Source organism: Gossypium raimondii, chromosome 6, assembly GCF_025698545.1.
Source record: "Gossypium raimondii isolate GPD5lz chromosome 6, ASM2569854v1, whole genome shotgun sequence".
Classification (NCBI taxonomy): domain Eukaryota; kingdom Viridiplantae; phylum Streptophyta; class Magnoliopsida; order Malvales; family Malvaceae; genus Gossypium; species Gossypium raimondii.
Window position 1 is genome coordinate 33,839,133 of NC_068570.1, and position 27,837 is coordinate 33,866,969.

Genomic DNA, 27,837 nt, shown 5'->3' on the forward strand with positions numbered 1-27,837 from the left:
GATGTTTGTGACTTAAAGTTTGTTCAAATTAGAGGAAGGAATAAATATTTTATTACCTTCATTGATGATAGCACAAAATATTGTTATGCATATTTTCCTAAAAGCAAAAACGAAGCTATAGAGATATTTATTTTTTATAAACAGGAAGTTGAAACCTAACTTAATAAAAAGATTAAGATGGTGAGAAGTGATCGTGGTGGTGAATATGTTGAACCATTTGGTGAATACTGTACACAACATGGTGTTATTCATAAAGTGACACCACCATACTCTTCTCAATAAAATGGAGTAACTGAGCAAAAAATTCAGACTCTAAAGGAAATGATGAGCACATTGCTTGGAAGCTTTGGGTTATCACAGAACCTATGGAGGCAAGCTATTCTATCATCTAGTTACCTTTTAAATAAAATTCCCCGCAAGAAAAGGGAGAAGACACCATATGAATTATGGAAAGGTAGAAAACCTTCCTACAACTACTTGAAAGTGTGGGAGTGTCTTGTAAAGGTAATGGCCCAGTTACGAAAGCAAATGAAAATAGGTCTTAAAATGGTGGATTGTATTTTAATTAGCTATGCAAATCGTAGCAATGCATATAGGTTTCTTGTGTATGAATCAAAGAATCCTGACATTCACAAAAATACTATATTGGAATCAAAGAATGCTTCATTCTTCGAAAATATCTTCCCTTGTAAAGCTAGGGAAATTGATTCAAGTTCAACAAAATGAACTTCAGAGATTATAGATGAAAATAGTGAAGATGAGGTTGAAACTGAGATAGAGCCAAGAAGGGGTAAACAAAAAGGGTGGAAAAATCTTTTGAATTGGATTTTCTAACCTTTATGTTAGAGGCCAAACCTCAAGCGTTTAATGATGTTGTACAGTCATCCGGGAGCACCTCATGGAAAAATGCTATTAAAAGTGAAATTGACTCCATTATGTAAAATCATACATGGGAATTGGTGGATCTTCCTCCGGGAATTAAACAAATAAATTCTAAGTGGATTTTCAAATGGAAAATGAAAGCAGATGAAACAATTGATAAGTACAAGGTCAGATAGGTTATAAAAGGTAATAGACAAAAGGAAGGCCTTGACTACTTTGATAGTTTTTCTCCAATATCCAGGATAACTTCTATAAGGATGATACTTGTAATTTTTGTCTTGCAGAATCTAGAAGTACATCAAATGAATGTTAAGAAAACTTTTCAAAATGGAGATCTTGATGAAGAAATTTACATGGAATAACCTAAGGGTCATGTAATTCTAGGACAAGAAAAGAAAGTTTGTAAATTGATGAAGTCTTTGTATGAACTTAAGCAAGCACCAAAAAAATGACATGAAAATTTTGATAATGTCATGATGACAAATGGCTTTAAGATTAATGGGTGTGACAAATGTATGTATGTCAAAACTATCGATATTGGATTTATGATCTTATACTTATATGTTGATGACATGCTCAGTGTTGGAAGTAACAATGTAATGGTAAAACGTACCAATGACATGTTAAATTCAAGGTTTGACATGAAAGATATGAGACTAGCTGATGTGATTTTGGGCATCCAAATCAAGAGGTCATCTGAAAGTCTCATATTGAATTAGTCACACTATGTGGATAAGATTCTTGGGAAATTTAGCAAGGATGATTTTGGCATAGCTAGAACCCCAATAGATACAAGCCAACATTTGTCCAAGAACAAAGGTGAAAGTGTTAACCAAGTGGAATATGCATGGGTCATAGGTAGTCTAATATACCTTATGAGTTGTACTAGACCAAATATTGCTTTCACCATGAGCAGTTTAAGCAGATTCATAAGCAATTAAGGGAAAACCACTAAAAAGCAATCGTGAGGATACTGAGATATCTGAGATATACTCAGGACTATGGATTGCATTATTCTAGAGATCCAGTTATTTTAGAAAGATTCTCCAATGCCAGTTGGATATCTAATATTCAAGATACCAATGACACAAGTGGATAAGTTTTTACATTGGGAGGAGGAGTTGTGTCATGGAAATTCTCAAGACAAATGATTATAACCAGATCCATAATGGAATTTGAGTTTGTAGCTCTAGACAAATCTAGAGAAGAGGTCGAATGGCTTCAAAACTTCTTGTAGAATATTTCTGATTAGCCAAAGCCTGTGCACACAATATGAATATATTGTGATAACCAAACAAAAATTGGTAGAGTACAGAATGTAAAGTATAATGGTAAGTCAAGACATATGCGTCGTCGACACAATACTGTTAAACAATTAATCTCAAATAGAGTTATATGTATTGATTTTGTAAAATCAAAAGATAACATTGGGGATCCACTAACTAAAGGTTTAAACCAATATCAGGTTGATAAAACATCGAAAGGAATGAGACTAAAGCCATTGAAAAATTAAAGGAGCTATGTGAAGGAAAATCTAACCTAGTTGACTAGAGATCCCAAGATCTAGGTTCAAAGGGACAATTTACTTGGATAGACCTTGTGAGGTCACTATGGTGGTTTTATCTCAAGTCCGTTCCTATGATATAAACAGTGATTAAAAATGGGATAGGTTAAGCAATACTTTTAATGGCCGTTGTGTGTTTCGGTGAGCCGAGCAATGTAAGTCACCTATGTGAGAGTGAAGTGGGGTCGCTTCGAGGAGATTATTGGGTCTTGGTTCTATCAAAATCTTGTAGAACCAGGAGATGTTCACGGCCATCTGAACATACCCATGAAGACTAAAACCTTACGAGGGGAGGTAGTTGTGTGAGGTATATCATCGTTTACACAAAAGACAGAATAATTCAAGGACATCACGTCTACTAATTGCCTAGTAAAGTAAATATACTTTCACATGGAAAGGTTCAAGGGTGGATGCCTACCTATCCCATAAAATTATCAATCGTAGATTCTATCACCACATCGAGTCAATATTTTTTCAATAAAACTATCAATTTTCATTCATGTGGGGGATTGTTGGTTAAAATGTATTTTTTTTTGGAAACTTTGAGACATATTCTCGATTGGTAAAGGTGGAGAATTGGATCATAAAATTATGGTTTTATATTTAACTCCATGAGACCTTTACAACTGTATACGATATGCTCAAAATGAATGAGTGATGGATGAGAAATTGATGCTCAAATTAAGCCACTTGTGAATATTTGTTAAGGAAAAGAAAAGCTTAGATCCCACATTGGTTAAATACCAAGTGTGAGATATGTATATATATATGAGAACCCACATGATGGTTATTGAATAACTAAGCTTGAAACCCTGCCTCGCGCGTAGGGGGTGCAAATCCAAACTCACCAAGGTTGGGGGCGCACTCGTACAACGTGGGCGACACGAAATGTCTGGATCGTTCGGGCCCAAAAACGACCTGCAGATATTTTAGCCTAATACGTAATTTATTTTTCTCAACAGATATTATACATGATCTATTTAAAAATGACAAATATCTTGATTTGATTTGATTCTAATCAATTTGATTTGATTTTATTCAAATTGATTTAAAAGCTCCTTTAATGCAGATTTGTATATTTATTCACTGAAATTTCCAAAATTCTTCTATATTTAATGGCTATAAAAGCCTAAGGAATATTACAAATTTCTTGACACACACATACAACGAATTAATTTCACTCTCAAAAATTCTTTTTTCTTTCTCTCTAAATTTTCAAACGTTTCGGTGATAAAAGAAGGCAAGTTTTTCATTGATCACTGTAGAGGTGCTACTATCGTGATCATCTTGTTATTATATCCTAGGAGATAGGTGACCAACGTTTCTCCAAGTACCATAGGAGCGGGGGAATCTATCTTAAGGAACTTGTGAAACAAGCCTCAACATCTAGTAAAACTCAATTCCCTTATTGGATTTCTGGCTTTTCAAAATCTTGTTTATTTAATTGGTCTTTCAGATTTGATATTTTAAATATAAATATTTATTTAATTTGTTTTATTTAAATTTTGTGTTTTTTACATAAATATAAATATTTTTTATATTAATTTTTTAGATATTATATTTAATATAATTATTTATATTTATATTTTTCGCATACGTGTTTTGTCCAACATCCTTTCCTCCACTGTTAGCCACCACCATTCGACCTAAACACCACCACTTCATCACCTATCCTCCTCTTCTCACTCTATTCTTCCACAGTCGCACCACCATCGGCCTGCCACTGCCACCACCATCTCACCGTTGCACCACCACCCCCATTAGTCATCATTTTTCTCTATTATCCATTTTCTCTTCAAATATCTAGTCATAATCAGATTTATATTCTTCTTCTTGTATTTTCTTAAATTGTTACTAAAATCTTATACTTATTCTTCTATTGTGATGTTGATTTTTCCATGGTCTATACTCATTCTTCGAATCAAGACTCTGGTGAATTGTCAATCCTTCTAGTCAAATGGTATTAACGTAAGTATGGGATGATATTTGTATAGATCATCACTTCTTTCTCATTTTTATCAATGGATGAATGTAGTAGTAGTGTTAGATATCGTTTTTCTTCGATATTAACATCTCGTATATTATTTGTGTGTTGAAGGATTGATTGCTAACAACTTGGAACACCTTTGACTTTTGGGAAGTGAATCACATCTCTGATTCTATTCGTATAAGCATAAGTGTGGTATTGGAAATCAAGATTAAACCGTTTTTATTTAAAAGGATAACTTAAGTGACAATTTAATGATGTATTATTCCTTTTATGTTTAGATCCGAGATAGATTTAATTAAATCTGGAAGTGGGCGTTAGAAGGAGTTTTTCGCATTAGAGTTGCTTAAATCAGGTGTGGGTCTAACTTAATATGAGTTATATATATCGTTAAAAATGCATAAATAAAATATTACTACTTGATCTTTGTCTTACGCGAATACTTTAAGTATTCTAAAATAGGAGAATTAATCTGTCAAAATGGATAATACAAGTAAGTGATTCCGAACCAACTATTTTGTGAAAGTATCTTGTGTGGTTACGTTTATTGCTGATTTGAAAAGCATGTTGTTATCATTCTCATGTTATGTGATATTATGGCATATATGATTGTTCATGACTGTTAAAATGTAATGTTTTGATACATCGTAATAATATGTAATTTGCATGTCAAAGCATACCTATTTGATACTAAGTGTTAAATGATTCGATGAGCATGATTTACATGCCTAAAGTGTTATTCTCTGAAAAAGCGAAAATGTATTTGTTGTGGCTATATCACATGCATTAGGTTGGGACATGTGTAAGGAGGAAATACTAACAGTTTATCTGCATCAATAGTGGCTTGTCCACATTTGTAACGCCCCGAATTTTGGGCCAAGAAGAAATAGGTTTTGAATAAGGGAACAGTTAGGAGACTGTGCATAAATATTTAGTTGTGCAAGGAAGTGACAAAAATTCCTTGTTTGCTTTAATGGCTACGTGATTTGGGTGTGTACGGGAGTGTTTGAGAGGCCTGGGTTCAAGTCTTGGCTTTTGCAGAAGTTTTAGTTTTGCTCTTAAATGAATCTGGACACTGGCATATAGGCCTTAGAAGTAATAGTGTTTGTTTTATATCATAAAAAGAGCTTGTGGTCAAGTGGCAAGGTGGCGTGTTGTGTAACTGTAAGGTCTGAGGTTCAAGTCCTCAGGTGTGCAATAAAGTATTTATTTTGCTGCTTGAGCTGGGTAGGTGGTGGAGTTAAACTAAAACACAACTAAGGGGGAGTTTTAATCGACTTTGAACTGGTCATAGAGAGAATTGATGAGGGATATTTGGAGAGATTTGAGGAGAGAATATTGGGATTTGGGGAGGTTGTTGTTGTGGGGAGCTATATATCATCTCATTTGTTCCCTGTTCTGAATGGGGGAAATCGGCGAGGCTTTTAAGGTATTCGTCGCTTTCTCCAACCTGCATTGCTTCCATTCCTAATTGGTGGTGGTCGAGGTTGATTGGCACATTGCCTGGGAACCAAGGGTGCGATGATCATTGATTTGCAGAATAAGAGTGCTTGGATCGAAGGGAATCTGCAAATCGCATCAGGTGTGTAAACTCCCCCTGTAACTGTACAACGGCAAAAGCCGAAAAGCTGAAATACGGTGTTTGAGACCACACGAGCGTACGATAGCTCATATAGAAAGCCGAACCTACGAATCATGGGCGATAAACTGTGGAGGCCTCCATAAGCATTTTCATGGGCTTAGGTCGTAATGGGCAACATTGGGTCGTGTGGGCTCAATTAGCTTGTGGCCCCCACACGGATGAAACCCACTATTTGTGACAAATACGAGACTAGGCTTTGTAGATCTCATAGCTGTGGTGAAATCTGGGTTGAACAGGCCAATTAGGTTACCTAAGTCACTCGAGGCGACTGTAGACCTTTTGAGAGGTCGATATCTAGACAAAAATACCCCTGAAAGGTAAAATGACCGAAATACCCTCGATGGGTAAAATGACCGAAATACCCTCGATGGGTAATATGATCGTAATACCCTTGTAGGGTAAAATGACTATAATGCCCCTGTAGGGTAAAATGACCGTAATGCCCCAGTAGGGTAACATAACCATAATACCCCTGTAGAGTAAAATAATTGTCATGCCCTGGTGGGTAAATGACTATTTTTGCCCCTCGAAGTCAAATGATTGTTTTGTCTGTGGTTAAATGACTGATTTGTCTGTGTTTGGTATGACTGATTTGTCTGTGATTTGAATGGCTGATTCTGAGCATGGCATTCTGCATACACGACATACTGCATAGGGTTGGGATACTATTATGGAGGAAGTACTGTACTGGTGGCTCTACCACAATCACTGTTACTGGTGGCTTGGCCTTATATACTATTATTACTGGTAGTTTTGCTGCGATAATGTTGCTTGCAGCTTTACTGTGATGCTACTGATGGCTTTGTGTCGATCATAGTACCGTTACTGATGGCTTTGTACCGATCATATTACCATTACTAATGGTTGTGCGTCGATCATATCACTGCTACTGAAGGCTTTGTGCTGATCATGTTACCATTACTGATGGTTGTGTGCCGATCATATCACTACTACTGATGGCTCTGTGCCAATCACATTACTGTACTTATGGCTTGTAGTTATTCTGTTTATAGCTTATAGCTATCCTGTTTACGACTCTTAGCCATTCTGACTACTGCCAGCTCTGCTGCATTATTACTACTGGCAGCTATGCTGCGATATTGGTGTGAGGGTTGGGTGGGTCGACTCTATCCCCACATGGTGTGTTGGGTTGGTACAGGTGGTGTGTTGGCTGGATTGGGATGGGTTTGCATACTTGCACCATACTAATACTGTATCGGGCTTAGGCCCACACTGTTTCTGTATTGGGCTAAGGCCCAAACTATATTTATTCTCAAGTAAAGGGCTCGCCTAGACCGATTCATTCGTATGTCATTGCTTGATAAGGGATTACACACTAAGTTTTTGTAAACTCACCCTTTCATCTTAACTGTGAAGTTAATCCTCAGCCATAGTTGATTCGGTGCTGCGTGAGACTCGAAGGTGGCCACACAACCGCATCAGCTTTCATTTTTCTCTTTTGATTTATAAGTAACTGAATTTTGGTATATTTATGTAAAAAGGCCTATTTAAAGTTATAAACTTTAAATTGGAGTTTTTTTTATTTAGTTTGATATAAACTGATATTTGTAGAATAAGACGAGTTTTCAAAAGGTAACTGTTTTCAAAGACACCACGTTTTCGCAATAAATGAGATTTTGGAAAAATTTTAACGTTTTAAAAGTGATTAGTTTTTAATGATGCATGCTTGGAAGTGAAAAACCTGTTTTGGAATCACCGTTTAATAACAAAATGATTAATTGATTTTAAAGATTTCAACAACAACAAGTTTTACGTTAAACACCTAATGTGACACCGCCAGATTTGGCCATAACTCCTAGGCCAGGTTTGGGGTGTTACAACATTACTGGCAGCTTATCTGCATTATTGGCAGTTTATTTGCATTATTGACAACTTGTCTGCACTGCTGGCAATTTATCTGCATTACTGGTAGCTTGTCTGTACTACTGGCAGTTTATCTGCATCACTGGTGGCTTGTCCATAAATTGGAGTGTTTGGATGGATGAGTTTTGAGGAACTCGATTTTGGAGTGTAGCGGTGATGGGTAGGATGTTTTAAAAGAAATTTGCATAATTATTTTATAAAAATTGCATTGCCATGATCATATGCACAAAAAAAATTGATTAATTTGCATGATAAGTATGTGCTCATTGTTACATGATTTGTATACAGAATTCCTGCTTATTACTTGAGTTAAGAATCACCCTAATCTCTATAGCTCACTCCCCTTTAGTTTTCTGGTTTTATAGATAACCCCAAGGCTAGGATTCGATGATGGCATTTGGAGGAGTTTCTCAGAATTCTTTTTAAAATAAAGTAATTAAAGCTTATCTTACTATTTTGTTATTTTGGGATTGTAATAAGTTTGAGTATGGACTGTGGCATGGGACTGTACTTTGTGGATTTTTCATTCTGATTTGCATGGCTTGCATGACTTTAATTTTTAAAAATTGCATAAATTAGTATTTGATTAAGATTATGCATGAAACTTGGTTTTTATTAAAGCTTGATAAAATCACTATTTTTTGGTTCGATAGTGAAAATAAGTTTTAGAAAAGATATGACTTAGTTTTTGAGGTTTTAAATTGTCTATTGATGTTTTATCATATTTACATGAAATATTGATTTTTAGCAAATGGTCCATTGTGATTTTTGTAAAAATATGCCAATATTACATTTTTACGCTACAAAATGAGAAATGAGTTCTTAATAAAATTGAACTTAGTTTCAAAATTTATAATGTTTACAAATGAGATTTCTAAAACATTTGATTTTTTGAATTTGACTTTTTTCAAATAGTGACGAATAGTCAGGTTCTTTAGTTTTGATTAAATAAACAAATGATTTCAAAATATGATTGAAATTATGAAAGTTTTGGATAGCGTTCAAACTTTTACAAATACATAAAATATCGAAATCATTTATTTCTAAAATTCTCGATTTCACTAGTTTTGAACGATTTACGCAAATGGTTTAAAAAGTATGTTTGAAATATATGAAAGATTTTCTGGGTCATTTCGGTGGCCAATGTAGCTTTCTGAATTCGACTATAACGTGTAGGCTGAGTCTAGGGTGTTACATTCATGGTGTCACTCAGTAAAGAAAATTATTTAATTGAAAAATAAATGTTTATTTTTTAAAATAGAAAAATATGTATTGGGTTGGATTAAATTATAAAGCGTTAGGTTAAAATTCCAAAAAGAACATATAATTGGGCCCAGTACAATGAGAGGATGAATCCCCATCATAATACATATGAAGGGAAGCACACCTTATTATCCCCTTTCCCTCTTCTAGTTGGACTAGGAAGTTATTTTTCTATTTGAAATAAACCTCTACAATTCAACAAGGGTTCTACCTTCCCTCCCTATAAATTGATGGCACCGATAAAGCTATTTACATAACTTGGAGAGGTATTTACTTCGTCAAAAAATAGAGAGAATTTATTCTCAACTATTAAATATATTTTTCCAGAATAATAATTCTACCAGTTTCAATTAAAGAAGAGAGAATTTTTGTTTTCACTCTAAAGATAAAAGAAAACTTTTACTAGTTCTATGCTTATTCGAAAACACAGGTATGGTTTTGATTCAAGGTTTATTGCTATAAATATCACAAATTGGGCTGGTTTTCAAATTTTTAATTTCCCATTATGCAAGAAAATTATTTTCAATCCAGATTATTTTTCAACAATCGTTTATGTCAAAATTGTTTTATGTAGCTAACAATGAGGTCAGGACATCGAGGGACAAGGTATAAATGGGTGAAAGACAACAAACTCGATTTGTGCTAACTCAATTGTTTTATTTCATGATTTATCTAATTAACTAAATCAACGGAATGGTTGATAATATGAGGTAATTAGCCATGTATGTAGTTTTAATTCTATGATGGGTTAGCAAATTAATGGTCAGTTCACTTGGAACTTACTATACTTATTGATTTGTATCTTGACATGTATCATTTGTGTGTATAAAGTGGTTCAACTATATGTGGATTTTAAAGCTTAACAATATTAATATGTTAAGATATTGATGAGCTAATTGCGTGAAGATCATTCTTAATGAAAGCAAGTGAAACATTCTACTTAATGTGTTAATTGATTATGTGATGATAGATTAAGATTTGTTTATGAAATGAGAAATTAAAGTGCTGTGAATGATTGTGGTATAGTTTGAATGCAATATGATAGGAAATAAAAGATGGCCAAAAAAATGGCTAACAACCTATTTGCATATGACTTGATGAGCATGTGTCATATATGAGACAGAAATATGATGATACGAGATATATGGAATATGAACAAGTTACCTTAATTTCACTCAATGTGAAAACATGAAATATGTATTCTTGTGTAACTTGGTAGAAAGGATAGGACACAGTTGGCATGTCATAGGGTTACTTGTGCTTACTGTACGAGTTAGATTCAGATTAGAAGACTTTGTCATTGTAACACCCCTAACATGTATCTGTCGCTGGAAAGGGGTTACGAGGCATTACCAAACAAATCATAACTTCTGAACAATTATACATGTACACATGTTTGATTCTCTTGAATAAATCAGCTTTAAATAATACAGTTAAATAATCACTTACAATTTTTTTTAACATATAACTAATATATAAGTAGGCACTTAAATCATAAGCATCAAAATCAAATATATCCCACAAGCATGTGCGCACAACTAAGATAATAAAATTCTCTCATTCTATTAATCCATGCATGAATCATATAAATCTAATAATTCAATGCACCTATCATTTGACCATACTATATTCGGCATATCTAGCTTGTTCAACTTATGATCACATTGATTTATAAACCAAAAGGACTAAATAATTTAGCATACAAAATATGCATATCTTACCCTTTTGTAAAACATCCATTCGGTTAACAAAAATTAAACCAAGGGATTTATTTAAAAAGAAAATCAATTCAAACAATGACAACCCAAAATTTACCTAATTCGCATATAACTATTTTATTTTCTTATTGCATGAATTACCATATTTCTCAAAAGTATACCATTATGCGCACAAGCCAACTTTGCATGCAAACAATTATGCTTATTTGAACCAAAACACTATTCATTTGGTGCTTTACCAAATTCTTAGCCAAACATAAACATGCATATAATTCTGTATAAAGTCAATTCGTATATTATGCAAAAATTTCATATCATATTAAAAACATCAAAACTATGCGTTCGAGCAAATAACTTAGCAACCATTTGGCTAATACATTGAAATTTTCCAACTGAATTAAACATGCTAATCTCTCATAATTTGCAATGTATCAAACGTCATATTAAGACTAATCCCAAAATTTTCTATTCGGCTAAGCACAAACAATTTTAATAAATCTAAATGAAATATGTTTCATATAATAAACCAAAGCTTAATCGAACCATCAAAATAATTATAGAACATGTTACTTACTCATAAAATAAGTCATATTAAACTAAACATAAACACCTAATATTTAACCATAACATATATATATATATAAACTTTACATCACAACCCAAAATCAAATAGCCAAATCACAAATGAATTAAACAACCTTACGTGTTTATAATAAGAACATCAATACCAAAAATTTATAAATAATTCTTAGCAAAATATACCAACAAAACTCACATATATAAATACAAAACATAACCGAATATTAACCAAGTATATTCACTACTCACATCCAACCTTTAATCAAAACACACCATTAACCAATTTAACATATTACTAGACACAAGATATATATATACCGAAACGTAATCAACCAACCACAACCATACAAAATCATCAAGCAAAGGCATAAATTTCAAGATTTACAAAATGGACAAGCCATTTTCGCATGGCTTATTATATACATGTCCAAAATCAGACCAAAATACATATTAGCCTATACATGCCATAAGTTTGAAATAAAACTTTTAAAAGTACCGAAAGTAGACGACAGTGTGAATGACTTCACTGACGATCCCCGAGCACGTAACGACCTCCAAAATCAAAAAAAAAATGACAAATAAATATACAAAGTAAGCTAACTTAGCTTAGTAAGCCTTAAGCAAATATATATAACATATAATTTCATAAGCAATTTATCAAGGCTGAATATACACATATATAAACATTACTAATACATTCACAAATCTCAAATCATTTTTGTCATGGCTAATCGTTTTTACACGAGCTTCCAATCATATACCTATAATTAACATAAGGTTGAACATACCTTTCATTACACACATATACTTATAACAACATTATGTATTATTTTTGTTATATATCAAACAAACTTACTTACCTAATTATCAAATAGGTAATTAAACATCACATACCTGATCATTTTAACTTATTAATCACATTTGATACCACATCGGCATAAAGCCTGTGAGGTATAAAGCTTATTAAAATACACCGGCATAAAGCCTTCTAGGCACAAAGCTAGATATGATTCACTGGCACGAAGCCTGCTAGGCATAAAGCCTGATATGGTACACCGGCATGAAGCCTGCTAGGCATAAAGCCTGATATGGTACACCGGCATGAAGCCTGCTAGGCATAAACCCTGTTATAGTTCACCGACATAAAGCCTGCTAGGAACAAAGCCCGAGTATCACTGATACAAATTTTGTCTTACACATAATTCATATATAGGAAATCCTAATTATTCTTTAATGTTCATATTAAGCTTTTCAAACGTCGTATCTTAGTTAAATCGAACTTGTACCCAAATCTCACAAGCATTTATACATTCGGCTATTAATATGAAAATTCATAAAATTAAATTCAACATATAAAATTCATATACACTCTAATTTAACGACGTTTATTTGCTTATAGACTTACCTCGGACGATGAAAATCAAAATAGGACGATTAATCAACGACTTTGGTTTTTCCCCGATCCAACACCGATGTCTTTGGTTCTTGATCTAAATGTATTCAAAATAAACTAATTTAAATATAATTCCATTCAATTTAGTCCAAAAACACATAAATGGGTGAATTACCATTTTGCCTCTGACATTTTACACTTTATACATTTTAGTCCAAATTTCACCAAACACAAAATATGCAAAATCTCACAACAACATAGTTAGGCCGAATCTTTGTATTCATACAAGTCCGTGCATTTCTTTTATTTCACATTTTAGTCCCTCAATTTATTATTTTTGCAATTTAACCCTAATTACTAAAAATCATCAAAAATTTCAATACAAAACATATATATCCAAAACATATATTTCATAATTCATCATAAAACATCACAAAACACAATTATTCATCAATGCCATAACTCAAAATATTCATCAAAATAAAAAATTTTAGCATGGGTCAGATAGTACTCGAAGCAACGATCTCAAAAACATAAAAATCATCAAAAACCGAACAAAGAACTAACCTTAATCAAACTTCAATATGGTCGAATGTAGCTTGGTTTTTTTCTTTCTTTTTCTTTTGTTTAGTTTCAGTGATAAAAGATGAAGGAAATAAAATGATAATGGCTTATAATGTTTAATTATATCATAATAATATAATATACATTCTTATAACATTTATAAATAATATTAATAATATAAAACTATATATTATCATCCACTAATATTAAAATGGCATAATTGTCAAATAAAACCTCCATTTTATAAAGACAACCATTATTCATCCCTTTTAGAAATAACCACCTAATTTTCATTTTACGCGATTTAATCCTTTTATTTAATCAGACACTCAAACGATGAAATTAAAGCACAAAATTTTCACACAAGTAAATTCACACATAATAAACACAAAAAATAATTTTAAAATATTTTTTAGACTCAAATTTGTGGTCTCGAAACCACTATTTTGATTAGGGTCAAAATTGGGTTGTTACATTCATGTTATCTAATGATTCAACATTTGTTGCGAACCATCACATATGTTTTCATGTGACTTGATTGTGTTGTTATGAGTTAAAATAGTGTATCAAACTTGAATTATAAACCTTACAAGTCATGATTTTTGTTTGGTAATATATTGGGTCAAAATAAGTAAGTTTTGAGATGATTTTTGGGTCTAAGCAAACTTGATTCGGTACAAGTGAGGCAGAATGCCTCAATGTGCAACCTCGAGCACTTGTATTGATACATCTAAGCACTTCTATCGCAACAAGTTCCCCAGACTCAAGCAACTGCACTATTTTGAGTCGTTTTGAACTTTCGGGGTCTGTTTTGGGTCTTTAGCACCTCTGACCACCCCGAGCATCTTCAAAATGAATTTAAATTGTCTCAGAAGGCTTTTAATTCTCCTAAAATTTGGTTAATGATTTTATAAAAATGTTTTAAAGTTTCAAGTTTAATAAAACTTTTATTTCTCACAACCCGAATCACTCCACTTTACGTCGTTAAGTTTCAAATACTCAGTTTACAATTTAAAGGATTCCTAATATGTATTCTATGACCTAAAATGACTTCAATTCATGATTGATACCTTCTTAAATATTGAATTTTAGAAATTCTTTTCTTGATTCAATTGTTGATGAATGATGTTCGAGTTGCTTCGACAATGTGTTGCGACATCTCATATTCGGATTCGACGACTAGGTCGAGAGTTGGGTGTTACAACTCCGATATTGAAGACAAGGTATCTTCCCATTTCAACTAATAGACAACATAATAGTCCCCATGAATTAATTACTCATTTTGATTCCATATACTATAGGCAATTTAGATTACCTACTAATATAAATTATCTTCTCACATCATAATTCATTCATTTGTTGCAATTTAATATTAGGCAAACCTTTAGGTAATCAATGAGCTAATATTTACTTATTCATTTTGATTTTTCATTCAAAAAATCATTGAAGACAATCATACAAAGGGTACAAAATCCTAACAAGTACTTATAGAGATACGATAGAGGGGCAAAATCTAGTTGAATATATTTGCTACCTTAAAATCCTCCAAAAACAAAAGAAACAAGGTGTTTTGCCTTTAGGTAATCAATGATCTAATATTTACTTATTCATTTTGCTTTTTCATTCAAAAAATCATTGAAGACAATCATACAAAGGGTACAAAATCCTAACAAGTACTTATAGAGATACGATAGAGGGGCAAAATCTAGTTGAATATATTTGCTACCTTAAAATCCTCCAACAACAAAAGAAACATGGTGTAATATTTATATTTTTTAAAATAATGTGCTTAGTTTGCTAAATTGAGATACAATGAGATCTCAATATACACAAGTGGCTAAATTTAAGTAACAACATATACATTAACTTTCTTTTTCCTTTCTTTTCGAGGCATATTAGGATCCATTTTCCTTGAAGAATTTCTAGGTTTAAAGAAAATGTTAGGCCCAAAAACAAGATTATAATTGAATTTGATAACATCTCCTAATTCGGCCAACTTTTGTTAGGTAAGAATAGTTAGACACCGTACTTGTTATACTAAGCTTTTAACCCGTCAAATTCTAATTCCAAGATATCAAATGCATCGTCGAAACAATATATATTATTACAACTGTACTTTCAAACTCATATTATTTTTAGAAAGAAAAAAAAAACCCATAAGGACTAGTTATTTATTGTTGTGGCGGTTGAAAAGGACTTCTTAGAAGTACTTTTGATAAGTGTAGTAGAAAAATATTGTAAATAAGTTTTAGTGTTTTCCATTGTTGCTAAAATTGTGAGTTAAGGTAAAATGTTTTTTTACACATTATAATTAAAAATTAGTTGAATTATATGATATTTAAATATAATGATACATGAAATATAAATTTTAAATACCTTTTAAGTAATTATAAATTATTTGCTAAATTAATGATAAATAAGATATTCTAAAAGTTAAATATAAAATAATTTAATATAATGATACATGAAATATTTAAACAATTTAATATAATGATACATAAATTAGAAACTAATCTAATTTTTATATACTTTTAAATAGATAATATAAATAACGGTATTTTGATAATTTTTGCTTCCAAACTAAAAAATCAAAAGTCAAAAGCACCTAAATATTAGGTTTTGCATTTGAGTGGAAAAATACTTTGTCACTACAGTGTTGACTAGGGGTGAGCGTTCGATCAAATCGAGTGAAAAAATTTTGAGTTAGTCGAGTTCACAAGTCTTATTTTATCATCCTAACTCAATTTGAATTCTTTTCAAATCGAGTCGAGTGAAATGAAATTCGAATCGAGTGAAATTATTCGAGTTAAATTTTAAAAATTAAACATGTCAAATAAAAATATTGTTACAGTATAACTAATTCATTGTTAGAGTACATAAATTTGAAACCATATAGATTTGAAAAAATTTCAAAGAAGAATATTAAAAATAAGATAACTGAGTATGACAATTAGATCCCAAATTATTATCTTAGAAAAATTTAAAATTTTAACCCTTTTTATATATGTTTAGAGTTTTTTAAAAATTTCATAATTTAAAAAAATATAAATGTTGAAATTTTTATAAATATTTTGAATTTTAAAAATTATTTTGAATTTTGAAATTCAATTTAATTTTTTGAAATTTTTATTGTGAGAAAGACCAATTTGTTTATTTTCAAAGTTGATAGGGACTAAAAGGGTATTTATACCAATTTGTTATTTAAATTATTCGAATTATTCGAGTTATTCGAATTGTGAAATTCAACTCCACTCAAACTGGAAACTGAATCGAGTTATTCGAGTTGACTCAAATAATTTGAATAACTCAATTCGTTTAACTCGAAATTCAATTTTTATTTTTATTTTTTCGAATCGAATTGAATTTTAATCACCCTTAATTTTGACCCAAAAACTAAACGTTTTTTTATTGATTTTGCGATAAGAAAACACTTTAGATTTTCCAAAGGCAAAGTAGAACGAGCCGAACTCATAATTTGGGCCTGTTGAAACAACATTTTGTTGAGATTATAGATGAACATTTTTTTTGGTACAGAAATATTTTTTTAATTAATTGTAATAAATGCTAACAAAAACTTACACTTCAAATTAAATATTATAAATTATAAGTTTTGATTAAATTTCTCTAAATGTTTTTGTAAACTACACTATTAGACATTAAACTATGAGTAAGTTTTGTTTTGGTCAGTTGATTAAAAAAAGTTACAATTTGTCACTAAATTATTCGAAAGTTTTCATTTAAGTCACTAGACTGTTAAAATCGATGCTATATGGCTTTCTCTGTTAGCACTGCCTATACCAATCAAAAGCTATCTTTCCCCTTCTCTTCTATAGTTTAATTTATTTTTCTTGAAATAGCTTTTGAATTCACAAATCTGTAAACCAAAATTCAAACAGTTTTTTTTTTCGATCTTTGACACTAATCATTAGATTGACTTAGATATAAAGTATGTTCTTCTACTCATTGATGAGTACTATTCCACTGTACCGGCCGTTGAATTGTTGCTTGAAGCTCACTAGTGGAACTTTTTTTTAATTAACAGCTCAATGACTTAAATGATAACTTTCAAATAGTTTAGTGACTTAAAATGAAAAATTTTAAATAACAGTAGCCAAATTGTAAAACTTTTAATTAAATGACAAAAAAAATTTATCTATAATTTAGTGACTAACAATATAATTTACCAAAAAATTATGATTGCTTACGAATAATAAAATTCAGATACTAAAAGAAATAAAAATATCATTAAACACACTATTTTTTGTGGTCCAAACTCTGTTTTTTGACCTTTCTGATATTGCAACTTTTCACGTGTTTTTATTTTATTATGGATTAATATTTGTTGGTTTGTTTAGATTATTTATTTATCATTTTATTGATAGCCGAATAAAGACGAATGCTATGAGAAACCGAAAGAGCATCCAGAAATTGTGCAGATGCTAAAAGAGAAGGGACATAATAATATATGAATTGATGAGGAATGGAAGTGAGTGCATTTGCATTGTCACTTTGGAGATAAGTCAACGATATATATGATTCACGAGTTACCTTCCACCGTTATTAACTCACAGAGACTGACTCACTCACTGACAGCTCCCATGATGTACCCTTTATAAACAAAGGCACAAAATAACTGAGTTCAGAGCCCCAACAAAGTTGGTTCATGTCATTACTACAGGTATAGAAGAAGAAATAAATATTTGATGATCATCATGTCAGAGAGTCAAATGAGGGGTCCGCTGACGGTCAAGCCTTTGACTATTGCATTAAAATCCATCGGTGCTGCTGGACCCTCGCCATTGATGCTGATATTACCTGCCAACTCTCTGTGCTTGGCTTTGTCTTTTTATTATGCAATATCTACAATACAATATCTCGCCATCACCATCTTTAACTAACATAAAAGATTGCTTCTCATACCTTACGTAACTGGGACAAGTCTTAGTGACTGTTGGAATTCGATAAGAAGGTTTGACCAATGATCTCTAACCACTGACCAAGTGACCAGCTCCACTTTGATTGCAATTTTTGGGTATTCAAGCAAGGGTTGGACTCGTACCGGTACCTTTCACATTAACTGGCAATTATGATGCTACCAACTTTACCCATCTTTGGCTTTTCATCCACCTCTATATTCTTCAACCATCATAAAAGTGAGTCTGCTTCTTATGATATCATATTCTTTTCTGTTCATTAATTTTATCTTATATATCTTTAGAATAATCATATATTACATGTAGATTTTATATAATTCAACTTCTCTTTATTCATCTTGTTAACTTTGGTTTTTTTTTTTTCTAAGTTTAGTAAAGAGCAACTGTAATACATTAATTATTATTTTTAATCAGAGATGGAGCCATAACTTTTAAAACCATGGAAATGTTGGTTTAATAATTAATTCACTTGTAATCATTGGATTGCCGGTGCATCTTGTGGTGCATGGAAAATTATATGGCTCATCACAATTCATGAATTTATGTGTCAGGAATAAATCTGAGTTCAAAAATTTTAGAAAATATACCTTCAATAATTTGAGCATAGAATATTAATGTGTTTTGGTGCAGTGATCCAACCACAATCACAACGTTTTGCTCTGGCCTCTAAAGTATTCAGCTAGAAGAAAATAATCGGAAAACCCTCATAAAACTTTTTAGAGAGTTTTGAAAAAAAAAAATCGGGTTTAACTTGAGAGAATGGATCAAGATTTGTCATTCAAATGTCTTTAAAGAATAGTCAAATCTACGATAGATTTAAGGGATTAGAATAAAAATGTGATATCTTTTTCATAAAAGATATCAATTTACTTCAACCCTTAAAGTATATCATTGATCGAAATTAAAATAAATCCCTTAATAATTATAGTAAAATATACCCATTAAAATTATATGAAATCCATTTCATATTTATTTTAACTGGATCCTCTATATATGTGCATTAAACATGCATACATATTATGTTTAATATTCAACTCTGTAAAATTAATTATAAGAATATTTCTGTAATTAATTTATCGAGTGTGATAGTTAAATATGATTCCAACTTTCTTTTTAAATCCAATCGTTTCAATCATAGGGTGTGTCCCTTTAGGATCATGGTAATGTTAGCAGTGACATTAAAATAATTCCAATTTTACAAACAATGAGTTACATTTAGCAATGGATCAGTACTACCCAAATTACAAAAAGTCATTGTTCATCATAACCTTTCTATGATAATGTCATCGTATGGTATATCCTTTTGTGATATCCAATTTGAACACAAGTCATGGAACAACCACACTTATATGGTACAATCTTTTGTTTCTTAAATCTCTAGTAGCCTAAGATAAACAAATTAGTATGATATCTCATATTAACTCATTTGAGAACGACCATGCATTTCTAGCCTCTCTTGATCAAGGGGCCTGAGATATCACTCCCATTATGTGGGAGAGAAAAATCCTATCTTGATCATTCACATCCGATTACAAAGATTGTGACATGCCTAATATTAGCCTTTATAGTACAACCATTTACAAAAGATGTTTAACTATGTCAAAGCATACGACTCACGATGTTGCGACTACGTTGATCTTAAGTATAAGGATCATACATACAATTATCAATATGAGAAAGGCTATGGCTATTACTGTAACACCCATAACCCGTTTTCGTTATCGAAGTATGGTTATGGAGTATTACTGTACAAACTAGAACATTTCATAATAAATAGCACCCAATTCTTAGATTAATTTTAACAAATACATATATGATTCAGAATGGAATAAACATACACTTACGGGACTTAATTTGGGCCTACGAGGCCCTAAAAATAGATTAGGAATAAATAGGGACCAATTCGAAACAAATTAAAACTTTCAGGGAAAAACTAAAAATTTTCACTACAGGGGTCACATGGCCCTGTGATAGAGCCCAGACCGTGTGGCTCTAAAGATGGCCATGTGACTATCCTAAATGCCTGTGTGCGACCTCACACGTCCATGTGCATGGGCCGTGTAACTCTCTAACTTAGGTCACATGGCCGTGTAAACCCTGCACCCAACACACCTATGTGTTTTACCCGTGTGGAAAGACAAATTCTATCTTGATCATTCACATCCCATTACAAAGATTGTCGCATGCCCAACTTCAGCCTTTATAATACAACCATTTATAGAAGATGTTTAACTGTGTCAAAGCATACGACTCACGATGTTGGGACAGTGATGATCTCAAGTATAAGGATCATACATACAATTATCAATATGGGAAAGGCTATGACTGTAACAACCTGATTTTTTAATAGTGTCGAAAATAGTAGTTTCGAGGCCACCAATTCGGCGAGTAAGTTTGTAAATATTATTATTTAATATTTACGAGTCAAATATGGTTTTAAAAAGGTTTTTGAATTGGTAATTTGTGTTTTATAATGATTTATTAGGTCAAGTGGTTTTAGAAAGTAAGGTATTGGGACCTCGTTTCTATAAACTAAGCCGTAAATATTTTTATAAATACTTTTGGAGTGTCATTAAGGAGGTATTAAAGTTTAGTTGAAAAATTTTAACGTTTCGATAGTTAATTAATTAAAAAGAACTAAATTGAAAAAGGTGTAAAACTTGATTTAGTCCCGACTTGTTTCTAATATGTTTTTCGGGTCTTGAGGGCTTCTATAAGGGACACTAAATATGATTTTGACTGGTTTTATTATGAATATTGATATGTAATGAAACATTAGAAATTACTGTCTAATTGATCCGTAAACCTCGGTAATGCTCTGTAACCCTGTTTCGACGACGAATACAGGTTAAGAGTGTTATATTTATTGGTATTAGAGCTACGATTTAGTCGATTCTTGAACTAAACATAGCATGTGAAATGTCTAGAATTACATGCCATATAAATCTGTGTTAGTGTGATGTGTATGATCTGATCTAACCTTTGTTTTCTTATAGACTGTAAAGACATCAGACAAATTTGAACGTGCTGACAATGATGAAGTTAAGAGTAAAGTACCGACTTCTGAACATGGGACGAGTAGTAATGTCCCGATTCCTTCGGCTTAGGAATGTGAACTTAAAAATATGTTCTTTGGGTATACGAACCAGTGGTTCAGCGAGTTTATACAAGAAAAAATTTTAGCTCAGCAACCTCCCCCCTATTGTACCCCTATTGTACCACCTGTTGTACCTCCGGTTGCACCTCCACCTCCTCCAATGATTAAACCTAATAAACGTACTTCGATCGAGAAATTTAGAAAGTTTGGTGTTGAAGAATTTCAAGGTAGATCAGAGGATGATCCGGTTAAAGCTGATTACTGGCTTCAAAATATATTATGGGTTTTTGAAGAAATGGTTTGCTCCCCTGATGACTTTCTTAGATGTGTTGTTTCGTTATTAAGAGAGGAAGCGTATAGTTGGTGGTCGACGATAGTAGCTGTGGTACAAAACGAGAAAATTTCCTGAGAATTTTTCCAAACCGAGTTTAAAAAGAAATATGTCGAGAAAAGATATTTGGATAAGAAAAATAGAAAATTTCTTGAGTTACATTAGGGAAATAGATTGGTAGCTAAATATGAGAGAGAATTTGTATATCTCAGTAAATATGCTCGAGAAATTGTGCCTACTAAAGAAGAAATGTGTATTCGGTTTAAAGATGGTCTGAATGATGAAATTCGAATGATGATTGGAGGTAATGAAATACGAGAATTTGTTGTCTTGTCTAATCGTGCACAAAAAATGGAAGAAGTGTACAACTGTAAGATACAATGGGATAGGCAAAATCGAGAATTTCATAAAAGAGGTTCTTCCAAGTCATTTTCGGCATCACCGGCGAAAAAAACTAAAGATGATTTTAGCCGAGCTACCTCAGTGCCTGAACATTTGAATAAAAATAAGAAGATTCAACATGATTTCAGAGTATCTACTAGACCAACTAATAGTATGAGTAGTGTACAAAATGCTCCAAAGTCTAAATATAGATATTATGGGAAATATCACCTTGGTGAGTGTAGAGGTAAAACGGGAGCCTGTTATAGATGTGGATCAGAAAGAAAAGCAAATGTCTACCTCTTAGAAAAGTAGACGTTCGAGTCAGAATAGTGCTACCAGGACTACTCATTTAGGAATGAAAGATACTGTTGTTTGGTCAGAGGCTAAAGCATCTGCTCGGACCTACACCATTCGAGCTAGAGAGGAAGCTACTGCTCTAGATGTGATTGCTAATATATTCTATCTCTTTGATGCTACTGTGTATGTATTGATTGACCTTGGGTCAACTCATTCTTATATTTGCACTGCCTTAATAACGGAAAAGAAGTTTCCTGTTGAATCTGCTGATTATGATATTCAAGTTACTAATCCATTAGGTCAAAGTGTGATAGTTAATTTAGTCTGTCATAATTGTCCACTGAAAGTTAGAGGCTGTGAATTCGCTGTTGATTTGATGTTGTTACCCTTTCGGGAATTTGATGTTATCTTGTGTATGGATTGGTTATCTTTGCATGATGTTGTGGTAAACTGTAGACAGAAATGAATCGATTTGAATTGTCAGACAGGAGAGATGATTTTAGTTGGGTCTGAGGATCCTAAAGATGTCGTTAGAATTATTTTGGCTTTTTCTGCTCAGAGATTGATACTAAAAGGTAACGAAGCATTTCTAGCATATATCATTGATACCTAAGATTCAGAATCAAAGCTAGATCAGTTACCAGTTCTTAGTGAATTCGTTTATGTATTTTTTGAAGAGTTGTAGGGTTTACCTCCTGATTGTGAAGTTCAGTTTGTGATTGATTTGATTCCTAGCACTACACCAATATCAATATCACTGTGCAGTATGGCACCAGCTGAACTAAAAGAATTGAAAGCACAATTGCAAGAGTTATTAGATCAAGGGTTTATTCGACCGAGCATGTCTCCTTGGGGTGCACCTGTTTTGTTTGAAAAAAGAAAGACAGTTCTTTGAGATTGTGTATAGACTACAGACAGTTGAACAGAGTCACAGTAACAAATAAATACCCTTTGCCACGTATCGACAATTTGTTTGATCAATTGAAAGGTGCCGCAATGTTCTCGAAGATAGATCTCAGATTCGGGTATTATCAGTTGAAGGTTAAAGACTGTGATGTGCCAAAGGCTGCTTTCAGAACTCGTTACGGTCACTAAGAGTTTCTGGTAATGCCATTTGGTTTAACTAATGTCCTTGCTACTTTGATGGATTTAATGAATCAGATTTTTCAACCTCATTTGGATAGATTCATTGTTGTGTTTATTGACGATATATTAATCTATTCCAAGACAGAATCTAAGCATGCACAACATTTGAGGATCGTACTACTGACTTTAAGAGAAAAGAAGTTGTACGCAAATTTTAGTAAATGTGAATTCTGGCTTCGTAAGGTTGTATTTTTGGGTCACATAGTATCACCTGATGGGATTCGAGTTGATCCGAGCAAAGTTTCTACTATCATAAATTGGGAAACTCTGAAAAATGTCTCAAAAGTGCGAAGTTTTCTGGGTTTAACAGGTTACTACCAACGCTTTGTTAAAAACTTTTTTATTATTGCTTCGCCAATGACCAGATTATTACAGAAAAATGTTGAGTTTGTTTGGTCTGATAAGTGCCAATAGAGTTTTGATCAGTTGAAGAAATTGTTAACAGAATCCCCAGTCTTAACTCAGCCTGAATCAGGAGTAGCATATGTTTTGTATATTGATGCGTCTCTCAATGAATTGGATTGTGTACTGACGCAGTTAAGAAAGGTAGTAGCCTATGCTTCTAGACAATTAAAGTCGCATGGGAAGATTTATCCTACACATGATCTCGAGTTGGCCGCGATTGTATTTGTTTTGAAGATTTGGAGACATTATTTATACGGCGAGAAGTGTTACGTGTTTACATATTACAAAAGTTTAAAGTATTTGATGACTCAAAAAGAATTGAATTTGAGACAGAGGTGATCATTAGAATTACTGAAAGATTACGATTTGATTATTGATTACCATCAAGGAAAGGCTAATGTAGTTGCTGATGCACTTAGCCAAAAGTCATCATTGTTTGCACTTCAAGTGTCGAATGCTCATTTAGCTCTTAATGAAGACAGTTTTTTATTAGTAGAATTGAGAACGAAACCCCTATTTCTACAACGAATTCAGAAATTGCAAGATGACGATTCGAAGTTGGTGTTGAAACGAAAGATAGTTTAGAATAATTTGAGTTTAGAGTACAGTGTTGATGATAATGGTACATTACGTTATCGCAATAAAATTTGTGTTTTAAGTAATTTAGATTTGAAAAATAAAATTCTTTCTAAAGATTACAGTAGCACGTACTCTATTCCTCCAAGTAACACGAAGATGTATTGTGATTTCAAACAGATGTATTGGTGGCTGGGTATGAAACGGGAAATTTGTGAATTTGTAGTTAAGTGTTTGATTTGTCAGCAAGTGAAAGCAGAACATCAGGTACCAACGAGTTTACTACAACCTTTTATGATTCCTAAAAAGAAGTGGGAATGAGTCACGATGGATTTTGTATCTAGCTTACCTGTAACTCCGAGAAAGAAATATTCAATTTGGGTGATTGTTGACAGATTGACTAAATCGGTACATTTTATTCCAGACAGAATAGACTTTACACTTGAGAGGTTAGCGAAACTATATATATCTAAGATTGTGAGATTACTCAGAGTTTCGACATCCATTATTTCAGATCGAGATCCGAGAGTTACATCGAGATTTTGGTGCAAACTTCATGAGGCTCTAGGCACTAAACTTAATTTTAGCACAGCATTTCATCCTCAGACTGACGGACAATCAGAACGAGTGATTCATATTTTGGAAGATATGTTGAGATGTTGTATACTCGAATTTGAAGTTAGCTAGGAAAAGTATCTACTGTTAGCTGAATTTGCATATAATAACAGTTGTCAATCCAGTATAAAAATGACACCATTTGAAGCTCTTTATGGAAGAAAATGTAAAACACCATTATTTTGGTCTGAGCTAAGTGAATCGAAAATTGTAGGAGTTGATTTGATCCGAGAAACTGAGGATAAAGTCTGGATTATTCGGGACATTTTGAAAGTTGCATCTGATCATTAGAAATCGTATGCGGATCTGAAAAGAAAAGATATAGAGTTTGCTGTTGGTGATTGGGTATTCTTAAAAGTCTCTCTGTGGAAGAAAGTGTTACGGTTCGGTAGGAAGGGAAAGTTGAGTCCAAGATTTATAGGACTGTATGAAATTGTTGAAAAAATCGGCATTGTAGCTTATAGATTAGCTTTGCCCTTTGAACTTGAGAAAATCCATAATGTGTTCCACGTATCGATGTTGAGACGGTACACATCTGATCCTTCACATGTGATTCCTCATAGTGAGATTGAGCTACAACCAAATTTGATGTATTTGGAGGAACTAGTAAAAATTTTAGCCCGGGAAGTCAAGAATTGTGGAATAAATGATTACCATTAGTAAAAGTCTTGTGGCATCGACATGGTTTAGAAGAAGCTACTTGGGTAATTGAAGAATCAATGAGATTACAATATCCAAACCTATTTTTAGGTAAAAAATTTCGAGGACCAAATTTCCTAAAGGGGAGAGTTGTAACAGCATGATTTTTCAGTAGTGTTGGAAACAGTGATTTCGAGGCCACCAAATACGGCGAGTAAGTTGCAAATATTATTATTTAATTTTTACGAGTCAAATATGGTTTTGACAAGGTGTTTGAATTGGTAATTTGTGTTTTATAATGATTTATTAGGTCAAGTGGTTTTAGAAAGTGAGGTATCGGGACTTTGTTTCTATAAACCGAGTCATAAATATTTTTATAAATACTTACAGAGTGTCATTAAGGAGGTATTAAAGTTTAGTTGAAAACTTTTAACGTTTTGATAGTAAATTAATTAGAAAGGACTAAATTGAAAAGGTGTAAAACTTGTTAAATATAATAATTAAATGATTAAATGGCTTGATAAATAAATAAGGAAGGACTTAATTGTTATCAATCAAATTCATATTAGTTTCAATGCATGATTGTTTTCCAAGCCTACAGAATACTTAAATAAGGTTGTATATTATTCTTAGGACTTTATCATTATACGCTTTATTTAACGCAAAAAATAAATATTAAAAATAATAATGGCAATGCATTTATTAATAAACCGGGAAAACAAGTATGTTATGACAATAATTACATTACTAATCTTTAGGCATCTTGCAACAATAACTATAGTAAAAGTTCATCTATGTTTGCACATGATGGCTCTGATGGGGAGCTTTTAGATATTTCTCAATAATAATTAATTCATTTGTTGTAACAATGCTACAATAGTAAAAGTTAATCTAATTTTTTACATGATGGATCATGATAGGAGTTTTCTTTTGATACTTCTTAATAATAATGTTTTCTATCATATTTATAAAGTAGTATATTTGTTGTTGTTTTAAGAAAAGAAGATAAATTTGAAGAAAGAAAGTCTGTTAGATTTTTTCTATTAGTTATTCATTTAGTTGTAACTAGATAAAGTATCTACTGGAAGAAGGATAGAGATAGACACTAAAAAATTGCTCACACAGTTCAAAAATGTTTTATGTCTACAGGTTTTGTTCAGGAAGTAATTCATTATCAACAATGGGTACAAGGAATGATCTATGTTTAGCTTACTTAACTAAGTTACAACCTCACTCCTATACTTTAATCTAAATCACTCAAGTTTTTTCCGTTTGAAACCTTAGATGTAAATTGATTGACTCAATTAAGTTTACTTACAAAATTTGCACCTAAAATCAGTTACTGAATGAAAAAGTATGTGTTCGCTCTTTATACTATTAACCTAAACAAGTTGTACAATATAGAATAGTTAAAAGGCCTGTTGAGTTACAATAAATTGCAACATTTATTCAACTAAAGCATACACTTTAAAAAGTCTTCGAATAATTAACATATTCTCAGAGTCTTCTAGCAATCAAATACCTTTAAAGATTAGATCTTGTATTTATGGAAACTTCGATTGTATTGAAAGTCTTATTCTCATCATTGCTTGGTTTAATTGTAATGCCACAGATTTTTTTCAATGTTGGGAAGGTCGATTTTGAGTCAAAATTGTGAACCAAGCTATTCTGAGAAGCCAAACCTAGAAACTTCAAGGAATAAGCTTTGGGTTGAGTTGTGGGTCTTCAAGTTGTGAATATTTAATGTAATTATTATGTTTTAATTAGTTTTAATTAGTGGATAGTGCGGGAAGGACTTAATTGTAAGACAATTGCAGTTCATGAGGTTAGTGTACGAATGGGTAAATTTTAGATTATAAACCACTAGCAAATGGATCATTAGAGAAAAAATTGAAGCAGAGAATGATTCTAGGAGACCATTTTTCACGATCAAGCTT